This window comes from Nerophis ophidion, linkage group LG10 (genome assembly GCF_033978795.1).
Source record: "Nerophis ophidion isolate RoL-2023_Sa linkage group LG10, RoL_Noph_v1.0, whole genome shotgun sequence".
In the NCBI taxonomy this organism is placed as follows: domain Eukaryota; kingdom Metazoa; phylum Chordata; class Actinopteri; order Syngnathiformes; family Syngnathidae; genus Nerophis; species Nerophis ophidion.
The window spans coordinates 33,481,694-33,506,760 of record NC_084620.1 but is presented as its reverse complement, the minus strand read 5'-3'; positions in this window follow the sequence as shown (position 1 = coordinate 33,506,760).

Below are 25,067 nucleotides of genomic sequence, written 5' to 3'. Positions count from 1 at the left end.
AACAGTTTCCATTTCCAGAGTACAGTATATATATATATATATATATATATATATATATATATATATATATATATATATATATATATAGTGGGCTTCACGGTGGAAGAGGGGTTATTGCGTCTGCCTCACAATACAAGGGTCCTGAGTGGTCAGGGTTCAATCCCGGGCTCGGGATCTCTCTGTGTGGAGTTTGCATGTTCTCCCCGTGAATGCCTGGGTTCCCTCTGGGTACTCCGTCTTCCTCCCACTTCCAAAGACATGCACCTGGGGATAGGTTGATTGGCAATGCTAAAATTGGCCCTAGTGTGTGAATGTGAGTGTGAATGTTGTCTGTCTATCTGTGTTGGCCCTGCGATGAGCTGCAACTTGTCCAGGGTGTACCCCGCCTTCCGCCTGATTGCAGCTGAGATAGGCACCAGCGCCCCCAAAGGGAATAAGCGGTAGAAAATGGATGGATGGATATATATATCAGTGGCCTAGTGGGTAGTGTGTCCGCCCTGAGATCGGTAGGTCGTGAGTTCAAATCTCAGCTGAGTCATGCCAAAGACTATAAAAATGGGACCCATTATCTCCCTGATTGGCACTCAGCATTAAGGGTTGGAATTGGGGGTTAAATCACCATAAATGATTCCTGGGTGCAGCGCCGCTGCTGCCCACTGGTCCCCTCACCTCCCAGGGGGTGATCAAGGGTGATGGGTCCAATGGAGAGAATAATTTCGCCACACCTAGTGTGTGTGTGACAATCATTGGTACTTTAACTTTAACTTTCATATATAGAATAGAATAGAATAGAAAGTACTTTATTGATCCCTGGGGGAAATTCAGCACCACAGTTCGCTCACAATAGACAATAATAATACTAAATAATATACAACATATATTATTTATATAGTATATAACATATGAATAATATGAATATATTCTACATTTAAGTGCAGTCAAGGAACATATGCTTTATACAGTCTGATGGCTGTCGGTATGAAGGACCTCCTGTGTCGTTCCGTGTTTCATTTAGGGGGTCTGAGCCTTCCACTGAATGTGCTCCTTCTCTCCGCAAGGTCCGAGTGTAGTGGGTGGGAGGTGTTGTTCATAATGGCTAGGAGTTTTGCTAGACTTCTCCTCTCCGACACCACCGCCAGAGTCCAGCTCCACCCCCACCACGTTACTGGCCTTCTCTATCAGCTTATCCAGTCTGTTTGTGTCCCTCACTCTGAGCCCACTGCCCCAGCAAGCCACGGTGTACAAGAAGGCGCCCGCCACCACCGACTCGTAGAACATCTTCAACATCTTTGTACAGACGAAGGATCCTAGCCTCCTGAGGAAGTAGAGGCGGCCCTGTCCCTTCTTGTAGAGGGCCTCAGCTTGTTTTGACCCATTCAGCTTGTTGTCGATGTGTACTCCGAGGTATTTATAATCCTCAACCCTGTCCACATCGACCCCCCTGATGAAAACAGGGCTCGCCGGAGTACTCCTCCTCCTCCTCCACCAGTGACCTGTAATCTCCCACGGTGTGGCGCAGCGGAAAAGTGGCCGTGCGCAACCCGATGGTCCCTGGTTCAATCCCCACCTAGTACCAACCTCGTCACGTCCGTTGTATCCTTGAGCAAGACACTTCACCCTTGCTCCTGATGGGTGCTGGTTAGCGCCTTGCATGGCAGCTCCCTCCATCAGTGTATGAATGGGTAAATGTGGAAATAGTGTCGAAAGCTCTTTGAGTACCTTGAAGGTAGAAAAGTACTATACAAGTACAACCCATTTATCATTATTTATTTATCATCACCATCCTCAATACACCTCACTATCGCAGAGTCATCAGAAAACTTCTGAAGGTGGCAGGACTCTGATTGATAGTGGAAATCGGTGGTGTAGATGGTGAAGAGGAAGGTGGAGAGGACTGTGTCTTGTGGGGCCCTGGTGTTGCTGACCAGCCTGTCAGACACACAGTCCTGCAGTCGAACGTACTGTGGTCTGTCAGTTAGGTAATCTACAACCCAGGACACCAAGGGGGCCTCCACATGCATCTTCTCCAACTTCACACCTAGTAGCCCAGGCCGTATAGTATCGAAAGCACTGGAGGAGTCAAAAAACAAGACCCTCACACTGCTCGCAGGCTTGTCCAGGTGGGTGTGGGCTCGGTTCAGCAGGTAGATGACTGCGTCCTCCACTCCCAGTCGTGGCTGGTAGGCGAATTGGAGTGGGTCCAGGTGGGGCTTGACTGTAGGGCGGAGTTGTTCCAGGACCAACCTCTCTATGGTCTTCATGATGTGGGAGGTTAGAGCCACCGGCCTGTAGTCCTTTGACGTGCTGGGTCGCGTGCACTTGGGGATGGGGACCACGCATGAGGTTTTCCACAGTGTGGGGACTTTCTGCAGCCTAAGGCTCATGTTGAAGATGTGCTGGAGCACACCATACAGCTGTGGGGCTGTATGGCTGTATTTGAGCACCCTGGGGCTCACACCAACAGGACCTGCGGCCTTGCCTGTGTGTAACTTATTTAGCTGTGCATTCACCTGTTCTGCAGACAGACACACTAGGGGGTCTCAGGTGGTTGGGGTACGGGGGAGTCATCATTCTGAGGGTGAGGTGTTAAGTGGGGGAAGGTAGTCATTGGTGTTGGGGGGCTGTGAGGCGGGGGTGGGGGCATGGATTGGTTTGCTGAAGTTGTCAAGGGCCCGGCTGGCATGTCTCGGGGCGGGCAGGAGCTTGTCGGAGCTACTGTGTCAAGAACCTGTTAAAGAACTGGTTTAGCTCATTGGCCCTCTCTTTGTCTCCGTCGCACCCCCTACCCCCCGATGGTTTGAGGCCGGTGATAGTCTGCATACCTCTCCAGACCGCCTTCATGTTGTTATCCTTCAGCTTCCCTTCCAGCTTCCTTCTGTAATTCTCCTTGGCCTCCTTGAGTTTGGTCTTCAGCAGCACCTAAACTCTTTTCCCCTCCTCCCTGTTACCAGCATTGATTGCCCTCTTCTTCTCATTCAGAATGGCGTTGATGTCTTTGGTCACCCACGGCTTGTTGTTTGGGTAGCAGGTGACTGTCTTTGATGGGACATTTGAGTCAACACAGAAGTTGATATTGTCTGTGATGCACTCTGTGAGCCTGTCAATGTCCTCACCATGAGGCTCCATGAGCACCTGCCAGTCAGTTACCTCAAAACGGCCTTGTAGTGTCTCTTGGACCCCTTTTGACCACCTTCTCACAGTTGTTTTGGTCACAGGCAGTCTTTTGACCAGACGTACATAACAGGGGTTGAGGTAAACAAGGTTGTGGTCTGAGCGGCCCAGCTTTGGGAGTGCTATGGAGCTATACGCATCCTTGATGTTTGCGTACAGCAGGTCCAGGATCTTATTTCCTCTGGTGTGGTAGCTGACATACTGAGTGAAGATGGGGAGTGATTTGTCCATAGTAACATGGTTAAAATCCCCCGAGATGAGGATGAGAGCTTTCGGGTGCTGGGTTTGTAGTCTGGCTATGGAGCTGTGGATGACGTCACTGGCAGCTGCAGCGTTAGCAGAGGGGGGGTGTTTACTGCCATCAGGATAACATGCAGAATCTCCCTGGGCAAATAATATGGTCTGAGCCCTACAGCTAACATCTCTATATTCGGGTCACAGTGGCGGATGGCAATATTTTTAATTAATATACAAAGCAAGCCCCCCTCCTTTCCGCTGGCCATTGGTTCGGTCCCGGTCAGCGCGCAAAGCCGTTTATAGAGACGTTACCATCCGGAACATCGTCGTGCAGCCACATCTGAGTAAAACACATTAGGCTACACTCACGATATTCTTTCTGACTACCGGCAAGCACCAATAACTCATCCATTTTATTTGCCAAAGAGCGCACGTTACCCATGACGACGGAAGGAAGATATGGCTTACATCTCCTTTGCTCCCTCCTCGCTTCAGCCCTCTTCTGTCTCGAGCGTCTCCCTTTCCCTCGACAGCCACAAGCACCTCCTTAAGTCCTTTTTAGCTACTCCGGGATCTGGTTAGATAGCACCGGGTCCGTTAGCTGGATGCTAATAACTGGTGCCGCTAACAACTGTTCCCTGGTGTAGATGAAAGAGCTTCTCCGCTGTTGTTGCCCGTTTGAGCTCATCAGTAGCGTCCCCACCGTCAGTAGGACGAACAAAACGCTTTTAAACTGCATGTTTAAAAGGGCACGACTAGATAGAAAGTAAATGTAGAGTAAATGTAAAAATATAAAAAAGTACAAAACGAACAAAGAACAAAGACAAGAGACAAGGACGGAGCGAACTGCAGCAGCAGCCGTCTATATATATATATATATGTTACTTTACATGTAGTTGGCCTACGGCCATTGGCCAAATGTTTTACCCCAATGTGGCCCCAAGTCAAAAAGATATATTTTTTGAAAATGTACATCATTTTTAAAATTACTAATCATATTGAATAACAATTGCTAACACAGTGAAATAAGTCAGGTTTTCAGGTTGTCACTAATGGGAGCGCAAGCACATAAAAATATACAATCCCAGAGAAACTCATTTGCAGTCATGTTGTTATGATTGAATAAACCCTTTTGCAGCAATACTCAGTCAATATGAGTTACGTGAAACGCAGTTCATGTGCTCAAAACTGGCCTGCATAGTAATATAATGCTTTCAACACTTTGAAAACTTAGCAGCCTCTAAGCACCCGGGTAAAGGTTGCAAACTGCCACCTTGAAAAGCACAGAACTTATATTTTTGTGCAACTTTTTCTAATTTCTAACAAGAAAAAAACACCAGAAATCATGTGTAAGGGGGTGGCAAAGCCATGCCGAGAGCCCTTTGCGTTATGTTAACCATTTAGTCGTGACAAATTAATTAAAAATAATAATTAAATAATGAACACATTAAATATGGCAATTAGAAATCTTGTCCTACATCAGTGAATTGGAGGGAATTTAATAAGGGGAAGCAAATGGTGCGATGGAGTGTACTGAAACAATTTTTATTTAATGCCTTTTTTCCCCTCCACAATAAAATGCACGAGGGGGGAATGCTTGCAATAATGTTATGACTATAATATTAAACAGCAAAGTAAGTAAAGGATTAAAAACCTGCCCTACACGCTTGCTTGAGTGTAGTCCTATATGTTGTCTAGGGCATTTGGCGACGCCTCTCCTTGTTGCCTAGCAACATGGGGGAACACCCAACATGGAAGAGACGGTGATGTAAAAGGCCTACTGAAACCCACTACTACCGACCACGCAGTCTGATAGTTTGTATATCAATGATGAAATATTATCATTGCAACACATGCCAATACGGCCAGTTTAGTTTACTAAATTGCAATTTTAAATTAGCGCAAATTATCCTGCTAAAAACGTCGCGGTATGATGACACGTATGATGACGCGTGCGTGTGACATCACGTATTTGTAGCGGACATTTTGATCCAGTACCGATCCCTGCTAAGTTGTCTGCTTTAGTCGCATAATTACACAGTATTCTGGACTACTGTGTTGCTGAATCTTTTGCAATTTGTTCAATTGATAATGGAGATGTCAAAGAAGAAAGATGTAGGTGGGAAGCGGTGCACTGCAGCTGCCTTTAGCATTACAGACACAGCCGGTGTTTCCTTGTTTACATTCCCGAAAGCTGACGGTGAAACTTTACTATGGAACAGAGCGGTCAAGCGAACATGGTTCCCTACCACATGTCAATCGGCAGGTTTTGGTGAGAAAATGGTGGCAATAAGTCGGCTCTTACCAAAGACATGAGCAGAGAGTTTGCGTCGTTCTTTTTGCAGCTGCGGGCTCTCTTGCTTCCTCCCAACAGCCGCCCCCGACCGTCGGATGCTTACACCGTGGAGGAGGGGGAAAAAAAATCTCAGCCCGGCTGCCTTGCCTCGTCAAGAAACGTGGCTTCCCAAGGAGACACTGGCGGTCACCACACCCGTGGCCACACCCCTCCGACTTTCAGGTACCACCATATAATCTCACTAAAACACTAGTAACACAATAAGCAGATAAGGGATTTTCCAGAATTATCCTAGTGTAACAAACAGTTCAGGGTGTACCAAGTTAACCGAGAGTGTGAGGAGGAGGAGTTTTGTCCTTTCAGAGTTGCCGTGGGGCTGTGACGTAGGGTGTGTGGTTGTGGAGAGAGAGGTGTAAAGGATTTCACATTAAAGAAGCGGTGGTTACCGGACCTGCTCTAATATCTCCCGTTTATTGTTATATTATATAAGTACACTGCATAGGCAAACCCAGGACACTCGGCTACACTAGTAAATGTGTCTAATAACATCTGAATCGCTCCCACTGCCCTCGTCTTTTTTTTTTTTTAGTCATTCACTCTCACTTTCCTCATCCACAAATCTTTCATCTCCGCTAAAATTAATGAGGAAATCGTTGCTTTCTTGGACCTAATCGCTCTCGCTGCTGGTGGCAATGATTGTAAACAATGTTCAGATGTGAGGAGCTCCACAACCCGTGACGTCCATCCATCCATCCATTTTGCTACCGCTTATTCCCTTTTGTCATGTGCACATTTTCTGCTACTTCTGGTACAGGCAAAGCTTTTTTATTAGTGACCAAAAGTTGCGAACTTTATCGTGGATGTTCTCTACTAATTCCTTTCAGCAAAAATATGGCAATATCGTGAAATGATCAAGTATGACACATAGAATGGACCTGCTATCCCCGTTTAAATAAGAAAATCTCATTTCAGTAGGCCTTTAAATCGTAAATAATTCCTTCCATAAAGCACTCGCACCTGATGATGCGAGTAAGTAAGTACATTTTATGACATTGCACTTCTCACAGAGAAAGCTCACAAAGCGCTTTCTATGGTTAAAATGTAATCAGTACAATCAAAATAGCACATTGAGATGCAACAACAGAGAAATTGCATATAAAAATAGTAAATATAATAATCCCAAAATGGCCAGTGGTAGATTATAGATAAATGGAATATTATGGAAATGGACACTTAATGTGTTCTGATTGTGATTTAACTACCTTTTAAAAATAGCCACAGCTCATAAGGGATTCTACCATTTAGGAGCAACTGACTGAAAGGCTCCATCACCTTTACTTTTTATTTTTGTATGAGGTACAAAAAGCAGAAAGGGGTCAGCAGACTACAGTGACCTAACAGGACAGTGAGAAGACAACAGTTCTACCAAGTTAGTAGGTGGTTGGCCATTAAGTAATAGATAGCATTTTGTATTGTATCCTGATATGAACAGGTAGCCATTGCAAGGTTGGTAAAACCGGATTAATGTGACTAAATGAATGACATTTCGAGAAGAGCCGAGCGGCAGCATTCTGAACTCATTGCAGACGATCTACTGACATTTTCCGAAGAGTGAATTAAAATATTCAAGATGTGAGGAAATGAGAATGAACAATAATTTATAGTTTGGAATAAGATATTTTGAATTTGTGTTTGGAAATGTTTCTGGAGGTGGAGAACACAGGAGCTGGCTATTCTTTTAATTCGCTCATCAAAAAGCATTGACCGGTTAAATGTGACCCCTAATGTTCTTAGGCTATGTCTACACTAAGCCGGATAACCCCTCAAAAGAATAATTATTAGGCCTAATACCCCTTTCAGCCACACTAAACCAGCGTTTAAGGTTCCCCTCCATGAAATTTTTTTTACACGGGTAAGTAAGTGCGCCGTCTCTTTCTTGAATCTCCGACTTTTAGCTTTCTATGGACTCATTTATAGTTTACAGAGTTCTGAGAGGAAGTGACGCCAGAAAGACCGCGGCCCACAACGGAAATGACGTCAGAAAGATGGAGGCGAGTCGTCCAGACATGCCAGTGTGGAAATCACACATGAATACCTCGAGATAAGCAAACACACGATTGCAGCTATTTGGGATACAACACATCTCAGACGGTTGAGCGACGGTTTTAGATAAGGCCTGGAAGAACAGCAGCCTGGTGGGATATGTTTTTCACCGAGTGTGTTGTGCCAGCTGAACGCCAAGATAACTTTTGAATGTCTAGGTTAGCTGTTTTTTTTACTTAGTGAACAACTTTGTCCATTTGTCGAAGGGGAGACAACGACAGATGCTGAAAAACAGCAAATACATTTGGACTGGCGAAGAAGACTATCAGTTAATGTCAGCGTCGTATGTCGAGCGATTACTCAAATTCTAGGTTTTTACTCCATAACTATTGTGAAGCCATGAAGTGGTTGCGGCCGTCAAATACTACCGCCAATTTCAGCCTACAAGCACAGTATCTATGACTGTTGTAAAATGTTCTTAAGATTGTTTACTCTCACACGTCCAATAAAGATATGATTCATGCTGATGGTGAGGCAAGCAAGATTTACTGCTAAAGGGGACATTATCACCAGACCCATGTAAGAGTCAATTGTTGCAGAAAAAAGACCATATGTTTTTTTAACCGATTTCCGAACTCTAAAAGGATGAATTTGGCGATTGAAACGCCTTTCAATTGTTCGCTGTCGGAGCAATGACCTTTCACCCGGGACGTCACAACGGGAAGCAATCCGCCATTTTCTCAAACCCATTACACACACCAAGTCAAATCAGCTCTGTTATTTTTCGTTTTTTCGACTGTTTTCCGTACCTTAGAGACATGATGCCTCGTCGGTTTGTTGTCGGAGGGTGTAACAACACCAGTTGACTTACGTGGATTGTGCTAATCAGAAATATTTGGTCACGGCATGACTGGAAGCTAATTGATGCTAACATGCTATTTAGGCTAGCTGTATGTACATATTGCATCATTATGCCTCATTTGTTGCTATATTTGCATCCAGCCTTTCCCTCCACCCACATTTAATGCCAAACAAACACATACCAATCGACGGATTTAAGTTGCACCAGTGGTCGAATTATGCGAAAGTCCCTCCTTTGTTCTGCACACTTTACTGACGATAGTGATGCTACGACAGAGATGGCACAGAGATGTGTGGATATCCTGCAACACTCAAAGCAGATACATTTCCAACGATAAAGTCAACGAAATCACAAAGGTGAGTTTTGTTGATGTTATTGACTTATGTGCTAACCAGACATATTTGCTCACGGCATGACTGCGAGCTAATCGATGCTAACATGCTATTTAGGCTACCTGTATGTACATATTGCATCATTATGCCTCATTTGTAGCTATATTTGCATCCAGCCTTTCCATCCACCCACATTTAATGCCAAACAAACACATACCAATCGACGGATTCAAGTTGCACCAGTGGTCAAAAGATGCAATCGTTGGTTAGAAGGCGATCGCCGAATTCGTCATCGTTACCCCTGTCTGTCGTGATGTGGCTCAATAGCTTCAGTTTCTCCTTCAATTTTGTTTTCGCTATCTGCCTTCACACTCCAACCATCTGTTTCAATACATGTGTAATGGGTATAAAAAATACTTTGATTATTTGAGTGAAATTCCTGCTAAAATATGTATATTGTTTGTAATGCAATGAGAGGTCCATTTGCGCCATCTGCTGGTACCTGAAAATCTGTAAATATGACCAGAAACCGGAAGCTATTAGCAGACTTCCTGCACTCTGCTAATGGTAAGACATGTTCCGATATTGCTCCGCAAAATATTGTAAATTACACCAAAGGTAACGTGATATTTATTGTAAGATGCACAGTTATTTAACAGCAGTTGAAATGCCATGTTGTAGAATATTCGATTTGAATTGGTTGTTGCTCACATAAGATGTACTACTATTTTCCACTGAAGTCGATATTATTTTCCCCCATAGACATCGAAACCAGCAGAGGTGCTAACCACATATTGTGTGTATGTGCATTCCGATCACTCATTGCAGGTAATAATTGTTGCACTATTTGCGTGTTATGTGTCCGTACATTCATGTTTAAGTTTGAATAGTCCGACATTTTGGCATGGACGCAACGTGGTCTGTCATTTTTGCTAGTCGCCACCAGAGGGTGCTAAAAGTCCATATAATGATTGTGTCATGTCATGTCTTGTATTGTATTTTGTACTTTTCTATTTTCTATTTCATAAATATATAAAAAAGGATGATGTTGGTTAAAAAACAAGTTAAAAATATATTGTATTGTATTGATTGTAATACCAGTGAAGATAAAAGCAAGTTAAAACCATTATACGATCACACGAAAAAAGTATACTGTTAAAAACCATTGTATTAAGTTACACCTGTAATTGTATTTCATGTAATTGTAAAAATATGAAAATGTTATGTAATTGAGCAGACTTCCTGCACTCTGCTAATGACATCGAAACCAGCAGAGGTGCTAACCACATATTGTGTGTATGTGCATTCCGATCACTCATTGCAGCTACCAGTAAAGAACCACATCATTCAAACCAGCCCGTGTGTGGATTCTTGATGGTACGGGTACACAGCAGTTACACATGCGCAGTCTGTTGAATCGCTTAAGCCGCTGAAATCCGAGTCTGAATCCGAGCTAATGTCGCTATACCTTTCTGTTCTATCTGCCATGTTTGTTTGTATTGGCGTCACGCAGTGACGTCACAGGAAAATGGACTGGTGGATATACCGATGGTGAAAATCAGGCACATTGAAGCCGTTTTTTCGGGATATTGTGTGAGGGGTAAAATTTTGAAAGAAAACTTTGAAACTTTTATTGGTTTTAACCCTTCTGAAATTGTGATAATGTTCCCCTTTAAAAGAAATGTGGCAATAGTCAACATTGAAACACAGGGTAAGGATACACTTCCAGGTCGCATTGCGATGGACGGGGGAAGTCTTAAACGACCATTGGGTGTGCGGAAATGGATAAGGTTAGGTGCAATTTACCCTGGATGACCTTAGTGTAGAAGGGGCCTTAGACTGTGGTGCAAATTGACATCACAGCCCCTAAGCAGCTGGTTACTTTTGAAGTTGCAGTGTCAGGGGCCATAACTAACTCGTCCGTCTCAACAGTATTTAGTTATAAATGATAATAAATGATGAATGGGTTGTACTTGTATAGCGCTTTTCTACCTTCAAGGTACTCAAAGCCCTTTGACACTACTTCCACATTTACCCATTCACACACACATTCACAGACTGATGGAGGGAGCTGCCATGCAAGGCGCTAACCAGCACCCATCAGGAGGAAGGGTGAAGTGTCTTGCTCAAGGACACAACGGACGTGACGAGGTTGGTACCAGGTGGGGATTGAACCAGGGACCCTCGGGTTGCGCACGGCCACTTTTCCACTGCGCCACGCCGTCCCATATAGTTGAAGAGCAATACCAGTTATCTAGTTGCTAAGAATAGAGGATTCGAGGTTTAGGTTTTTAAGAAGAGGCTGAACAAATGCCAGCTTGAAGTAGGCCAGGACCTAACCGGAAATCAGTGAGCAATTATTTTATGGAGAGCAAGGATGGACCAATAGTGCTAAAAACATTTTACAAATTTGTGGGCAGGATGTCTCATGGACTATAGAAGCGATCTTCATTGTATGCACAAAATCTGATAGGTCTTGTAAGAAAATAGGTAAGAAATAAAAAAAAAAAAAATGTTGTTGTGCGTGTAGAGTAGGAAGGAAATAGATGGTCGGTGGTTTAATATTGGCCATGACACTGGCAACTTTGGTTAAAAAATAAACAAAATAAAATAAATATCCGAAGAAGCAGGTGGAACCGGTGGTTGCGCGCCAGTAATGTTTATACTGTTGTAGATCACTCTTGAATTTATCTGATTGGAGGTGATAAGATTTGCAAAATAACAGGTTCTGATCACCTCAACCGAGGAAAATTAATTCAACAGTTATTTTAGATGGAGACGATGGACAATAGATTTAATTGACTTCATAAGCGCTCAGCTCTCTGACAATAACGTCCACGAATATCATTGTTCAACCAGGCAGTGGGATTCACACAAGGCTTTAAAGTAATCTCAATAGGAATGGTGAAATAGAGGGAATCGAAAGCTAAAACTTGAGCGTCAACGTCAACATCAATGCTGTAAATCTGCACTCTCAAATAAATGCAGTAGAGAATTTCTCTGCAGACACATTTAACATACGAACGAGTTTTGTAGGCGTACTATTTTAACAATCATAAATGTCGGACAATTTAAAAATAATGCATTTATGATCAGTGGTGGGCAGAGCTCCAAAACAAAATCAATGCCCAATCCAAGTGTAAAAACAAGGTCCGGTGTATTTCCCTTCGCATGTTGAACTTAAAATTGAAGAGTCTGTGAGATTAATGAAATGATTAGCAAAACTGTTTGTGGTGTCATTTACAGGCATGTTAAAATCTCCCAACATTGAAATTATCTCTAATTTGGTAATGGAAGCTAAAAATTCCTTAAAACCTGCCAGAAAAGAGCCTTTTATAAGAGAAGGGTGATAAATTAAAATACAATAAAATGGAATATGGCGACCAACTTTGGAAATTAAGAGTTCAAAAGATGATGAACTTCCACAGTTCACTTTTCGCGAAACTGTCGTTAAACAGCAAAGCAAGGCCACCGCCACAACCAGTAGCCCTGGGTTGTCATGACATTCTTGGATGCAGGCGCATGTTTCAAAGGTTTTACTGTAGTTCAAGCAAAGGTACAAGGGAAAGGCACAAACTCAGTCAAAGGCAAAAATAGTTTAGCAACAAACTAAGACTAAAGTTAAATACTACGAACGGACAGGACCGTGTGGTCAAGCTACAGTCTTTTCAAAGTCAAGCAATACGGCCTGAGCCAGCCGGCCTGAGGAGGGTATATACTGTATATAACTGTTTGGTAATAAGTCACAGGTGAGTGAGGAGTAGCAGAGTCTGATTGGCTGTGAGGCAATCTGCAGATGAGCAGACAGCTGAGTGTAGTTAACAGGTGTTCAGGAGTGGGCGTGGTCCTGACACATATGCAAGGGCAGTCATGGACATAATTCCTTCATGGACACATATTTGCCAGGTCTTTGAAAAGAGAAACATCTAAAGGGTTTAATAATAAATCTTTGGTGATAAAACTGTTGTTGAAAATGAGTGATTTGTCAGAAATTGAGTGAGAATTCAACAGTGAAAGCTTAAAAGAGCTAAGACCACCATTGCAGACAGACACATTCTGAACACTTTTAGAGAAAATTCTAAAGCCAAGTAGTGAGCAGCAATTTTAGGAATAACGTCGTTACATAGTTTACAGCATTACTAATGGCCTTACTTTCAGTAACAACAATCTAATTAGTGCTACGTGTGTTACAAGGCTGTTACTGATTTGATGTGGTTGTGTGTCAACAACACAGCGTTAGAATCACAGCAAGTTCGATGCAGGGAGTATATTTTTACAAACCACCTAAATCCAACTGTTATCAAACGGGAAGAGGCAACATCCCACAGCAAACACACAAGTACACACACTCCTACACGTTACTACTAATAGTGTTTAAAAGTGTGACGTGAAAACGCATTGCACAATTGCAAACGCATTGCACTGTGGGTCTTGCTAAACTCTGAATCGCTTATTTGCATAGCTGAATGCAAGACTCCTCGCTTTAGTGTTTTTTTCTTGAACCAGTTCAAAACGTGGCGCCAACGTGCGGAATCAATAACTGTCGCAATCATGATAGCTTAAGGGGAAAAAAACGATGTGGTGAGAGTTATTCTCATTTCCATCTTGAACGCAGAGCCGAAAAAAGTAGGGTTACGAAACTATCATATTTTCCAGACTATAAGGCGCACTTAAAATAATTTTTTCTCCCTCAAAACTTGACAGTGCGTCTTATAACCCAGTGCATCTAATGTAAGGAATACAGTCGGTTGAGCTTACCCACCTCAAAGCAATTTTATTTGGTACGTGGTGTAATGATAAGTGTGACCACTAGATGGCAGTCAAACATAAGAGATAAGTGTAGGTTGCAAAGTTTGATGTGCTTCAACACGCAGTATTATCATGGTGTGTTTATAAGATAAGACATTATCTGGAGTTGTGTTTCATTATATGATGCAAAAGCAACTTTTCTTACCTTCTGGTACCTGCTGATCTGTATTTGGGATCCGCGTAAATCCTGAATAATAGCACTCGTCCACCTTTGGAGTCTGTGGTTACCGTAGTCGATAGTCTTCTTTTTTTTCTCTATCTTCTTGTTATGTGACATTCAGCCTACGCTGTTGCCATTTCTAATATAAACTAGTGTAAAGTTCTTACTAATATCTGTCAGTAAACTCGCCATGAAAGCGTTAAAACATATCGGTGTAGTGATTTTACATTATTGACCCAAAGAACTTTAGTTGTTAGAGTTCTGTCGGACGTTTTTTTCATGGACACATTTCCGGTGTTGTTGTTTCCGGATGAGAAGATGCTGCTCTGTTACTAACTTAAATAAAGTCTGAATGTCATTAAAACCGTAAGTTCCATCTTTTGACACCTCTTCAACTCCCACCCTTGCACGCTACACCGCTACAACAAAGATGACGGGGAGAAGACGCTGTAAAAGGTGAGCCAAGTAAATAAGACCGTACACAAAATGGCGCATCCTGAAGCGACTGTCAGAAAGCGGTTTGAAGATGATCTATAAAACATAATCTATGCAACATTTTGACCAAAAAAATCACCATTACATGTTATGTAGACCACAAGGAAGTGTTTTACATTTAGAAAAATAATAAATAATAATATGACTCCTTTAGTGCGCCCTGATAATCCGGTGCGCCTTATATATGCAAAAAGATTAAAAATAGACCGTTCGTCGGCAGTGCGCCTTATAATCCGGTGTGCCCTATTGTCCGGAATATACAGTACCGTATTTCCTTGAATTGCCGCAGGGTATATAGTATGTGCCTGCCTTGAATTACCGCCGGATCAAACTCGTCACGTCACGAGTGACACTTCCCCTGTCATCATTTTCAAAATGGAGGAGGCTGATTTCAATAATTTGAAATCGCATAAAGGGAAGAAGATTAAATGCTATTCAGTAGGATTTAAGGTCCAACCTGTTGAATATGCTAAAAAGAACAGTAAGCAGCTATGTTTTATTAATATACCGTAGCTGCGTGTGTCAAATATGAATCATTAAATGACTCCCGCCTCCTGGTGGTAGAGGGCGCTAGTAATCCTTCTTGCGACTACTCACCTGAAGAAGAAGTTACAACAAGTGTCGTGATATGTGCTGGGAACGGATATGACGCAGGGGATGCACAATGGACTTTTTAGGATGTAACACCACTACTCTTATGCTGGCTATATAAACAACCAGGCTGAAATAAAGCATGTTCCGGTCATAAATACCCAGTGTATTATTTATACCATAACACTTCAGGGCGGCAGGGTTGGGGTAAAGAGATCACCCACGGAGCAGAACGAGAGGGGGAGTTGTCCGAGGATAATTCTGTTGTCGCCTGCACTACACGTGAGAAGCCGAGCTAACTGATAGCAGCGGTCTGCACTTCGGGATCAACCCAAACGAGAGCGCGCTATGGCTACACACCTACGGACGATGAACTGGACCACCAAGAGTGAGCAGCGTGTGTTTATTAAAATAAAACAGTTTTCTAAACTGGAATTTCAATCGAAGCAGGAGGTAATAAAGGAAGATCTACATCAAGACAAAGAGACTTTTAAAAATGAAAAAAGATAAGAAAGACCTCTATAAACAAGTTATCGATGCTTTTGATCAGAAGGAGTTGCGCATGGACTTCATTTATAAGTAAAGGTAAGACCATAATAAACATTTTTTTATTAAATGCACTTTTCATGATGGTATCCTTACATCACACTCAAATTTTTAAGCGCAGGCCAAAATTTACCGCATGCCTTTGGTAAGTGCCGGAGTGAGAAGAGGTTTTAAAATAATTAGCGCATGCTTGCTTTTCTCCGCATGCCTTTGGTAATCGCCGGAGTGAGAAGAGGTTTTAAATTAATTAGTGCCCCGGCGGCAATTCAAGGAAATACGGTAAAAAAGAAATGGCGAATAGCCTGGATATCAGTGGTGACATTATCAAACTATCAGACTTTTAACGCCTTTACCTGGTACATGTTGGTGTTTTCACTGTAGCTTCAGACTGGTAAGTTTGAATCAAAGCATGTCGTATCCCGTTTCACACGCAGCATTTTGTTGGATGTTAGCGTTCGCCAAGCTAACTGTGGGCGACAAACAACGCAAAGTATTTTGGAAAAAAGCATGTTGTCCGTTTACTATTAGTCTTAGGTAAGCAAAATAAATGAAGGACTTTTTTTCGGAGAGGTAGCGCAGTGATCAAAGTATCTAAAAGTAATAATTGGCTTATTTTTTCAGGGAAACCTGTTTATGAATCTATGCCGGGGGACCTCACAGACCCATAACAGATAAAAGCCGTAGATTAAGCACAATTTGAACAGAGGACCATGTGCCATAACACATTTTGCGTTCAGAAATTCTTCACCGGTATTAAAACTTTTTCCGTTGACAAAATATAGATAAATTGGGTGGCGCTTTACTTGATTCAAATCTCTCGTCCATTAGATGTGCTCAGAGCTCATATGAATCAGTTCCATCTTTTTTTATTATCTTTTCCAGGTAGTGAGCCTTTGGAATACAGTAGTTTTTCTCGGTACGGTCCCTAGTTTTTTTTGTTTTGTTTTTTTTTTTGTTTTTTTTTTCATGCAATCCATTTTAATCTTGTTTGATGCTCACTTTCACATTGTGTCTACCCAGCCCCCACAATGCATTGCAAGACACGTGGCCTTTTGAGTCCTATACTATTAGATTCAGTGAATCTAATAGTATAGTAAAAGTGCATGCTTATCATGTACTTTTACAATACCCTATTTGTGGACAAGAAGCTCATTCAATATCCTAATTAGAGTAAAACAATCCAGTTTACGTATTTAAAATAGCGGCAGTCACTCTCCATAAAATGCTAATGCTAAGCTAACAAACACAGCTGAGCTAAAACTGCTCTAGCGGATGTCACTCATCACTTGGCTACTTGGAAAAAAAAAATTCACAACTTTTAAATGTAATCGCACACAATACTCTCAAGAAAAAAAAATGTCAATTGCTTTTCCTACTAATTACATTTACCTTAGTGATTCAATTAATCTTTTGGAAAAGTGAGAGTAACTATAGCTATTTTTTTTAAAGTAATTTTACACAGATGAGCAGCAAGCAAGATTCAACTTTAACTTTACGGTGATATGTAAAAATGTAAAGATAGAATATGTACGCACATGTTGAGAATGGATACCACTCAGAGTAATATTATTCCACTAGTAAGTGCACAACTTGCCATGCCATGTTTCAAGGGACGGCGTGGCGCAGTGGGAAAGTGGCCGTGCGCAACCCAAGGGTCCCTGGTTCAATCCCCACCTAGTACCAACCTATTCACGTCCGTTGTGTCCTGAGCAAGACACTTCACCCTTGCTCCTGATGGGTGCTGGTTAGCGCCTTGCATGGCAGCTCCCTCCATCAGTGTGTGAATGTGTGTGTGAATGGGTAACTGTGGAAGTAGTGTCAAAGCGCTTTGAGTACCTTGAAAGTAGAAAAGCGCTATACAAGTACAACCCATTTATAATTTATTAGCATTTATAACTACATACTGTTGAGACGGAGGAGTTAATTAAGGCCCCTGACACTGCAACTTCAAAAGTAACCGGCTGCTTAGGGGCTGTGATGTCAATTTGCACGGTAGTCTAAGGCACCTTCTACACTAAGGTCATCCAGGGTAAATTCCACCTAACCTTATCCTTGAAGGTAGAAAAGCGCTATACAAGTACAACCCATTTACCATTCATTATTATTTATAAGGTGGCTGCTTGGAATCCCAAATTCAATGGTGAAAATAATACTTTGACAGAATGGAAGGTTCAGATGGAAGCCATGCTGCAAGCACCGGGGCTCAGTCGTCAGCAACAAGCAGATTTTGTCCTTGGGGCTCTAGAGGGAGAGGCTAAGCACAAGTTGCAGTTGATTAACCCTGGAGGAATAAATCCTGGACACAGAGCACTAGATATTCTGCAAAGACTATTTGCCAAACCGGCGACTAAAGCACAGCTGTGAACTAGTTTTTTCAATAGTGAGCAGAGATCAGAAGAAATTGTCCATGCCTTTATTTTAAGAAATAGAGAGTGTGTTTTTAGATGGCAAGCGCATGATAATGATGGCACAGCAGAGAGGGCTGGACCAGCTGATAGTTGGGCTTCAACCAGGACCTATAAAACAAGAACTGAGCAGACAGATGCAACACAATGCTGATAAAACTTTTTCGGATGCCTGCAAAGAAGCACAAGCCTTGGAGTAGGAGCTGCAAGACGGTGAGTAGACCATTTATGCTCACAAAGTTACTGTCCCACCCCTTTGGATTGCAGCTGAAACCGAGTTGGAGAAGTTAAGACGGCAGATACAGACTGAATTACAAGCCAAATTTAAGGGAGAAGTGATGAAAGTTGGCAAAGAGGGTTCTGTTCACCTCACTGCTGAACAATCAGATACCTTTAGCACCTTCTGCCCAAATGACCCACAGACCAGCAGGCACAACAGCCTGGACGAAACCTTCAGCAGACTACAGATGGAAGACCTATTTGTTGGAGGTGTTTCACTTTGGGGCATATTCAGCGATTGTGTCCACAGAGACAATCAAAGCACCAGGATTTTTAACTCCCCCTGCAGCCGTGGGCCAGGTATGGGGGAATGGCTGCACAAGATGAAGGCCAGACAGCAAAAGCTTACTTTGGTCGGTGAGTGTCTTGATGTCATTGTACAAATGAATGGATGCCCTCTCCCTTTTGTGCTTGACACCGACTCTCAAATTACCCTGCTAAGCAAAAACGTGTTTGCAAAACAGCTACAAGGGGTTAACGCGACTGGTGCTGACAAAGTTCCTCAGCTGACATTTCGCCCTGCAAATGGACTAAAGATCCCTTATGCCCTTTAGACTGTAAGGTACGAAGGATACATTTTTCAGAAAAAGGCATGTTACTTGTGGATGATGAATGTTTTCGACCAGCCAAAGGGACACTCAGTGTGGATATTATTCAAATTGTGTGATCCGCATTTCATAAAGGAAATCACCCAGGCTTGTCAGCTTTTAAAACCACCATACCCCCATTGGAAGGCCAAATTCGGGCCCAAGCTTTGGTGGAGTGCTGGAAGATTGTTACCATAGCTCCTGTGCCACCTTACCAATGTGTGGCAAATTTATCACTACGGCAGCCTGTAATTATTCCCCCACACTCTGATAAGATCCTTTGTATGTAGGTACCAGAACGTTAAATCAAACAGTTCTGGTACTGTTTGATTTACCAGAACTCATTGCACTCATTGAACTTCTCCCTGACAGTGATACGGTGTCCAGTTGCGATCAAATAAATGCCCTGAAATGACTCATGCAATGTTGTTTGGGAAACCTGGCAAATTAATCATTTTGGATTTATCTGGATTAGGTGGTTGTGTGTTACCCTGATTTGAACAGCCACATTCGTCACCTAGAAGAAGTCTTCACATGTCTGCTCAAACATGACCTCAAGTTATAGCCCAAGAAGTGTTGCCTTTTTCAACGCAAGGTGAAAGGGTGTGGCTACCTACTAGCCAAGACTACAACAGTGAAAGACTGGCCTGTGCCCCAGTCAGCAAAACAAATAAAATCCTTCCTTGGCTTTGCTGGCTATTACTGTAGGTTTATTCCTGAGTGTTCTAAGGTTGCATAAACCTTAAATGCATTGACATGTGGAACATCTCATGATAAGAAGTCAGCGCCAATCAAGCAGTCCTTTGGACAATTAAAGGAAGCCTTGATAAATGCACAGATTTTGGCATATGCCGATTTCTCATGCCCCTTTAGGGTCAGGAAGGGAAGGGGGAGTTATTGCCTATGCTAGCTGAGGTCTCCCACCAGCCGAACACAACTATATGAATTACAGTTGGTCGGAGCTGTTGGCTTTAAAATGGGCAGTAACCAGGAAATTCAAAGACTATCTCTGTGGTATAGAATTGACTGTGTATACAGACAACAACGCATTGGTACGTCTGAACACAGCCCGGCTGGGAGCAGTGGAACGGAGATGGGTGGCCTAATTAGCAAACATCAAGTACACCATTAAATATCATCCAGATACACAAAATAAGAATGATGATGCGCTTTCCAGGTTGCAGGAACAGAAGGGGGATGTTGTGCAAGCAGACCAAGTAACAGTTGTGAGGAACAACAGACACAAGACATAGACCTTGCCCAAGTAGGTGTTGTGGTGTCTGTAAATGTTTAGCTTGTTAAATTGCATGTATTTTTAGGGTTGCTGTCATTTTCCCTGAACATTTAGGTTGACTGATTGGGGGGTGACAAAGGGGTTAGTGCATGTGCCTCACAATACAAGGGTCCTGAGTTGTCCTGGGTTCAATCCCGGGCTTGGGATCTTTCTGTGTGGAGTTGGCATGTTCTCCCCGAGTCAGCGGGGGTTACCTCCGGGTACTCCGGCTTCCTCCCACCTTAAAAGACATGCACCTGGGGATAGGTTGATTGGCAACACTAAAATTGGCCCTAGTGTGTGAATGTGAGTGTGAATGTTGTCTGTCTACCTGTGTTGGCCCTGCGATGAGGTGGCGACTTGTCCAGGCTGTACTCCGCCTTCCACCTGAATGCAGCTGAAATAGGCTTCAGTGACCCCAAACGGGACAAACGGTAGAAATTGGATGGATGGATGATTGGGGACAGTTTGGACAATTAAGAATCAAGCAAGGTGATTGGAGAAGGGAACTGGGAGTTGCTATTTAAATACCAGCAGGAGGCACAGAGAAAGGGATGGCAGAAAAGGGTGTCGCGACAGAGGAGCAGGGACACACCACAAGAGAAGATTGGACAAGCAAGGGATTGAGAGTGGAGTAACAACATATTTCTGTGCATGGTGGCCGTGTTTTTTTTTGATAAAAAACTGTCGCCTACTGCTCAGTGAGTGCACCCTTCTGCTCTCCTCACAGCGGCGTCGCAGGAAGGACTGGAGCAGGAGATGCAGGGCTGCAGCCAAGCTAGAAGAGGTCAAGGGTCATGGCAACCTTCTGGACTCCTCTTCCCCCCCAGCAAACAAAGGCTGCTAAAACAAATATGTTTGACGGAAAGAGCTGAGAACTATTTCTGTTGACTTCTGTCTTTTTAATCCATCCATCCATCTATTTTCTACCGCTTATTCCCTTTCGGGTTGCGGGGGGGCGCTGGCGCCTATCTCAGCTACAATCGGGCGGAAGGCGGGGTACACCCTGGACAAGTCGCCACCTCATCGCAGGGCCAACTGAGATAGACACACAACACTCACACTCACATTCACACACTAGGGCCAATTTAGTGTTGCCAATCAACCTATCTCCAGGTGCATGTCTTTGGAGGTGGGAGGAAGCCGGAGTACCCGGAGGGAACCCACGCATTCACGAGGAGAACATGCAAACTCCACACAGAAAGAACCCGAGCCTGGATTTGAACTCAGGACTGCAGGACCTTCGTATTGTGAGGCAGACGCACTAACCCCTCTGCCACCGTTAATCCAATCTCTAAAAAAATATGTTTTAACATTGTTTTTGTTTATTTTTTGAAGCCTTTTTTAGCTGGAATTAAATAATTTAAACAACCGTTGGTGTCTTTGAATTACTGGTGGACGTAAAAAGAACGCACACATATTACAGGTATCTGAGCAGCGTACTGGAGGTAGTAAACCGGTGTTAAGTAGTAATGTTGCACAGACTTGGGGGCTTATTACCGTATTTTTCTGAGTATAAGTCGCTCCGGAGTATAAGTCGCACCTGCAGGAAATGCATAATAAAGAAAGAAAAAAACATATATAAGTCACATTTTTTGGGGAAATGTATTTGATAAAACCCAACACCAAAAATAGACATTTGAAAGGCAATTTACAGGCTGAATAAGTGTACGTTATATGACGCATAAATAACCAACTGAGAAGGTGCCTGGTATGTTAACGTAACATATTATGGTAAGAGTCATTCAAATAACTATAACATATAGAACATGCTATACGTTTACCAAACAATCTGTCACTCCTAATCGCTAAATCCGATGAAATCTTATACGTCTAGTCTCTTACATGAATAAGCTAAATAATATTATTTGATAGTTTACGGTAATGTGTTAATAATTTCACTCATAAGTCGCTCCTGAGTATAAGTCACACCCCCGGCCAAACTATGTAAAAAACTGCAATTTATAGTCCGAAAAATACGGGATGTGGTAAAAAACACCCTGGAATATAATAATAGTAATGTAATATGGTGGTTTATCTCAACAAGTAATTTGGGAACCTACAAATCTGGTATATTTCCTGTGCCACTGGAGTCCCATAAGTAGCTTTACTGGGTACAATAATGTAGTTTGTGCCTAAAAAGAGAGGAATTGGCCCCCCCTGAGATTGCTACTTCTGACACATTTTGACAAAATACAAATAAACCACGACAGATCAGAAAGCATTCCATTACGGTGCCACAGAAGTCTAATAAGTAGCTTTACCGGGTACAATAATGTAGTTTGCGCCTCAAGAGAGAGAAATTGGCTCCTCCTGGGATCCTACTTCTGACACCTTTTGAAAAACAACAAGATCAGAAAACTTCCATTACTGAAGTCCAATCAGTAGCCCTACTGGTTACACTGTTTGTGTAGTTTTGTACGTTAAGGGAAAACGAAGGAAGAAGTGCCTCCCAACGGGACCTACTTCTGACACTATTCATTCCAGTTTCTGTCGTTCAAGGCAACGTGCCAACGTAAACAAATAAACATGGCGGACGACTGCAATAAATACCATTTTTATTGGCTTTTAGTGTGATTATTATATCTCTAAGAAATCGATTAACACCATGTTTACGAGACCATAGCAAATGTCTGCCTCTCTAAGGAATACCGCTCTATTTCTACAGGAACTTTCTACATCTACATTGGCGACTGAGGTGCTCCGCTATATGGAAAAACGTGTCCCATTTTTCATGCATAAGTAAATAGATGGGAGCCTTTGCCTTTATCCACCTGTCTTCCTATTGCATCAGTATGATGTGCTATTCCAAACGTCCCTGAAATTCACATCTCTTCATCTCACAACTCCAGCACGACGGGTGGAGGGTATGTACTAGAGATGCGCGGATAGGCAATTAAATCATCCGCAACCGCATCACCAAAGTCGTCATCCACAACTCCAGCACGACTCCACCCGAACCAACATTTTATCAGGACCATACCCGCCCGCACACTGCCCGCTGAAATACATCAGAGGTCGGCCGCCTTTACCACTCACAGAGCTATTTAAACCTGTTTCACAGAGTAATGAACACAATTGAAGCCGCTAACGTTCTAGCGACTATACAATAGCGTTCATCCTGATGACAAGAACATGGGCGTGCTGTGAAGCCATTGCCTTAGACACCTTCAACAACATGTACGAACCCATTGTTGGTGCGGCAACATGTTGTGTGCAGCTTCCGCAATTACACATACAAGATTAAAAGGCATACTGGGTGATACAGAGTACACTGATGGTTGTGATATAAACAACTTTAACACTTACTAATATGCGCCATGCTATGAAGCCACACAATACAAGATTGACAAACGGGAGAACATCCTGACAGTAACACAACATAAACGCAACACAACAAATACCCAGAATCCTTTGTATCTGTGACAATTCCTGAATATATTGGGGGGGTGACGTTGTTTGCTGCTAGCGGGGTGTATAAAATAGTCAGGATGTGTCATGAATACAAAGGATTCTGTGTATTTGTTGTGTTGCGTTTATGTTTTGTTACTGTCAGGATGTTCTCCCGAAATGTGTTAGTCGTTCTTAATTGGTGTGGCTTCACAGTGTGGCGCATATTACTAAGAGTGTTAAAATTGTTTATATCACAACCATTAGTGTACTCTGTGTCACTCAGTATGCCTTGCAGTCGTGTGCGTGTTGCCGCGGAAGCCACATACAACATGATGCTTGACAGACAAGCAGATCGTACATGTTGTAGTAGGCGACAAAGCCAATGGCTTCATAGCACGCCCTAATACTTATTATCTGGGTGACTGCCGGCAGTCATTCAAGAGAATAATAGCGTCTCTTATTGTCTTCTTCGCTTTATGACAAGGGTCTTAAATGGCTCTTTGAATGGCAAAGGATACCAATCCCAGAACCATGTATATCAAATATTTCCGGATGGTTGAACCGCCACCCGCCCGAATCTAATTAAAATCTATTTTTTCGTCATGTCAACCGCCCGACCCGCGGTTTATCCGCGGACTCCGCGGATGAGACCGCAAACCGTGCATCTATAGTATGTACACAAGGTTCAAACCAACAATGGCTTTACCACAATGTTAAATGTGGCTCGTTTATTGTAACTAAGAATAAATAGGGCAGGAAGATATTCTGGAACTTGATGCAAATATAAAAGGAAATATGGACAATTTTTAGGGCGGGGCAAATAAACTTCATTTTATTCCACCCCAAAAAGTGTTTGATGTGATTATTCCACACTAATTGTGTTCCTATGCAAAAATAAACAGGCATTATACAAACTTTAGAAAATTGAAAATATGTGGGACATACTATATGGAAGCCTCGGCCATAATCCCCTTTCTGTTTTGTCAAATGGTCAGATTTAACAACACTTATATTACTTTCATTGAAGATAAAAGCCTTTCTCCTGTTTTTTTTTCCACAAATGTGGGGCTTAAAATTAAAATTAAGTTAAATATGGAGAAACATTTGTTTAAAGCTTGGGTGTCAAACTCATTTTGGATGGGCCAGCCACATGGCGAACAATATACTCCCAGTTTGGGCCGAACTGGTAAACTCACGGCACGATAACTTAGAAATAAAGACAACTTCAGATTGTTTTCTTTTTTTTTAAATGAAACAAGCTCATTTTGAAAATGTACAAATCATAATGTTGTTGTTTTTTACACGTACATGTTGTGGTTAATACTATTCTATCTTTATTTGTCATTATTTATATTTTCTGACTAAATTATATGATAATGTTCATCAGTCAACTCATTGGTGTTCATTTTCAATCTATCAAGATAAAAAAATATATATCAAAATCAAATTACAGGTTGTTATTTATGTAGTTTGATCATTTTCCTCGACTGATGTACCAACAACATGTGGTTTGTTTTGTACATACGTAGCATAATATACAAAGATACAAATCATTTTTATTGCGACATCCAGTGGACACATTTAGAAG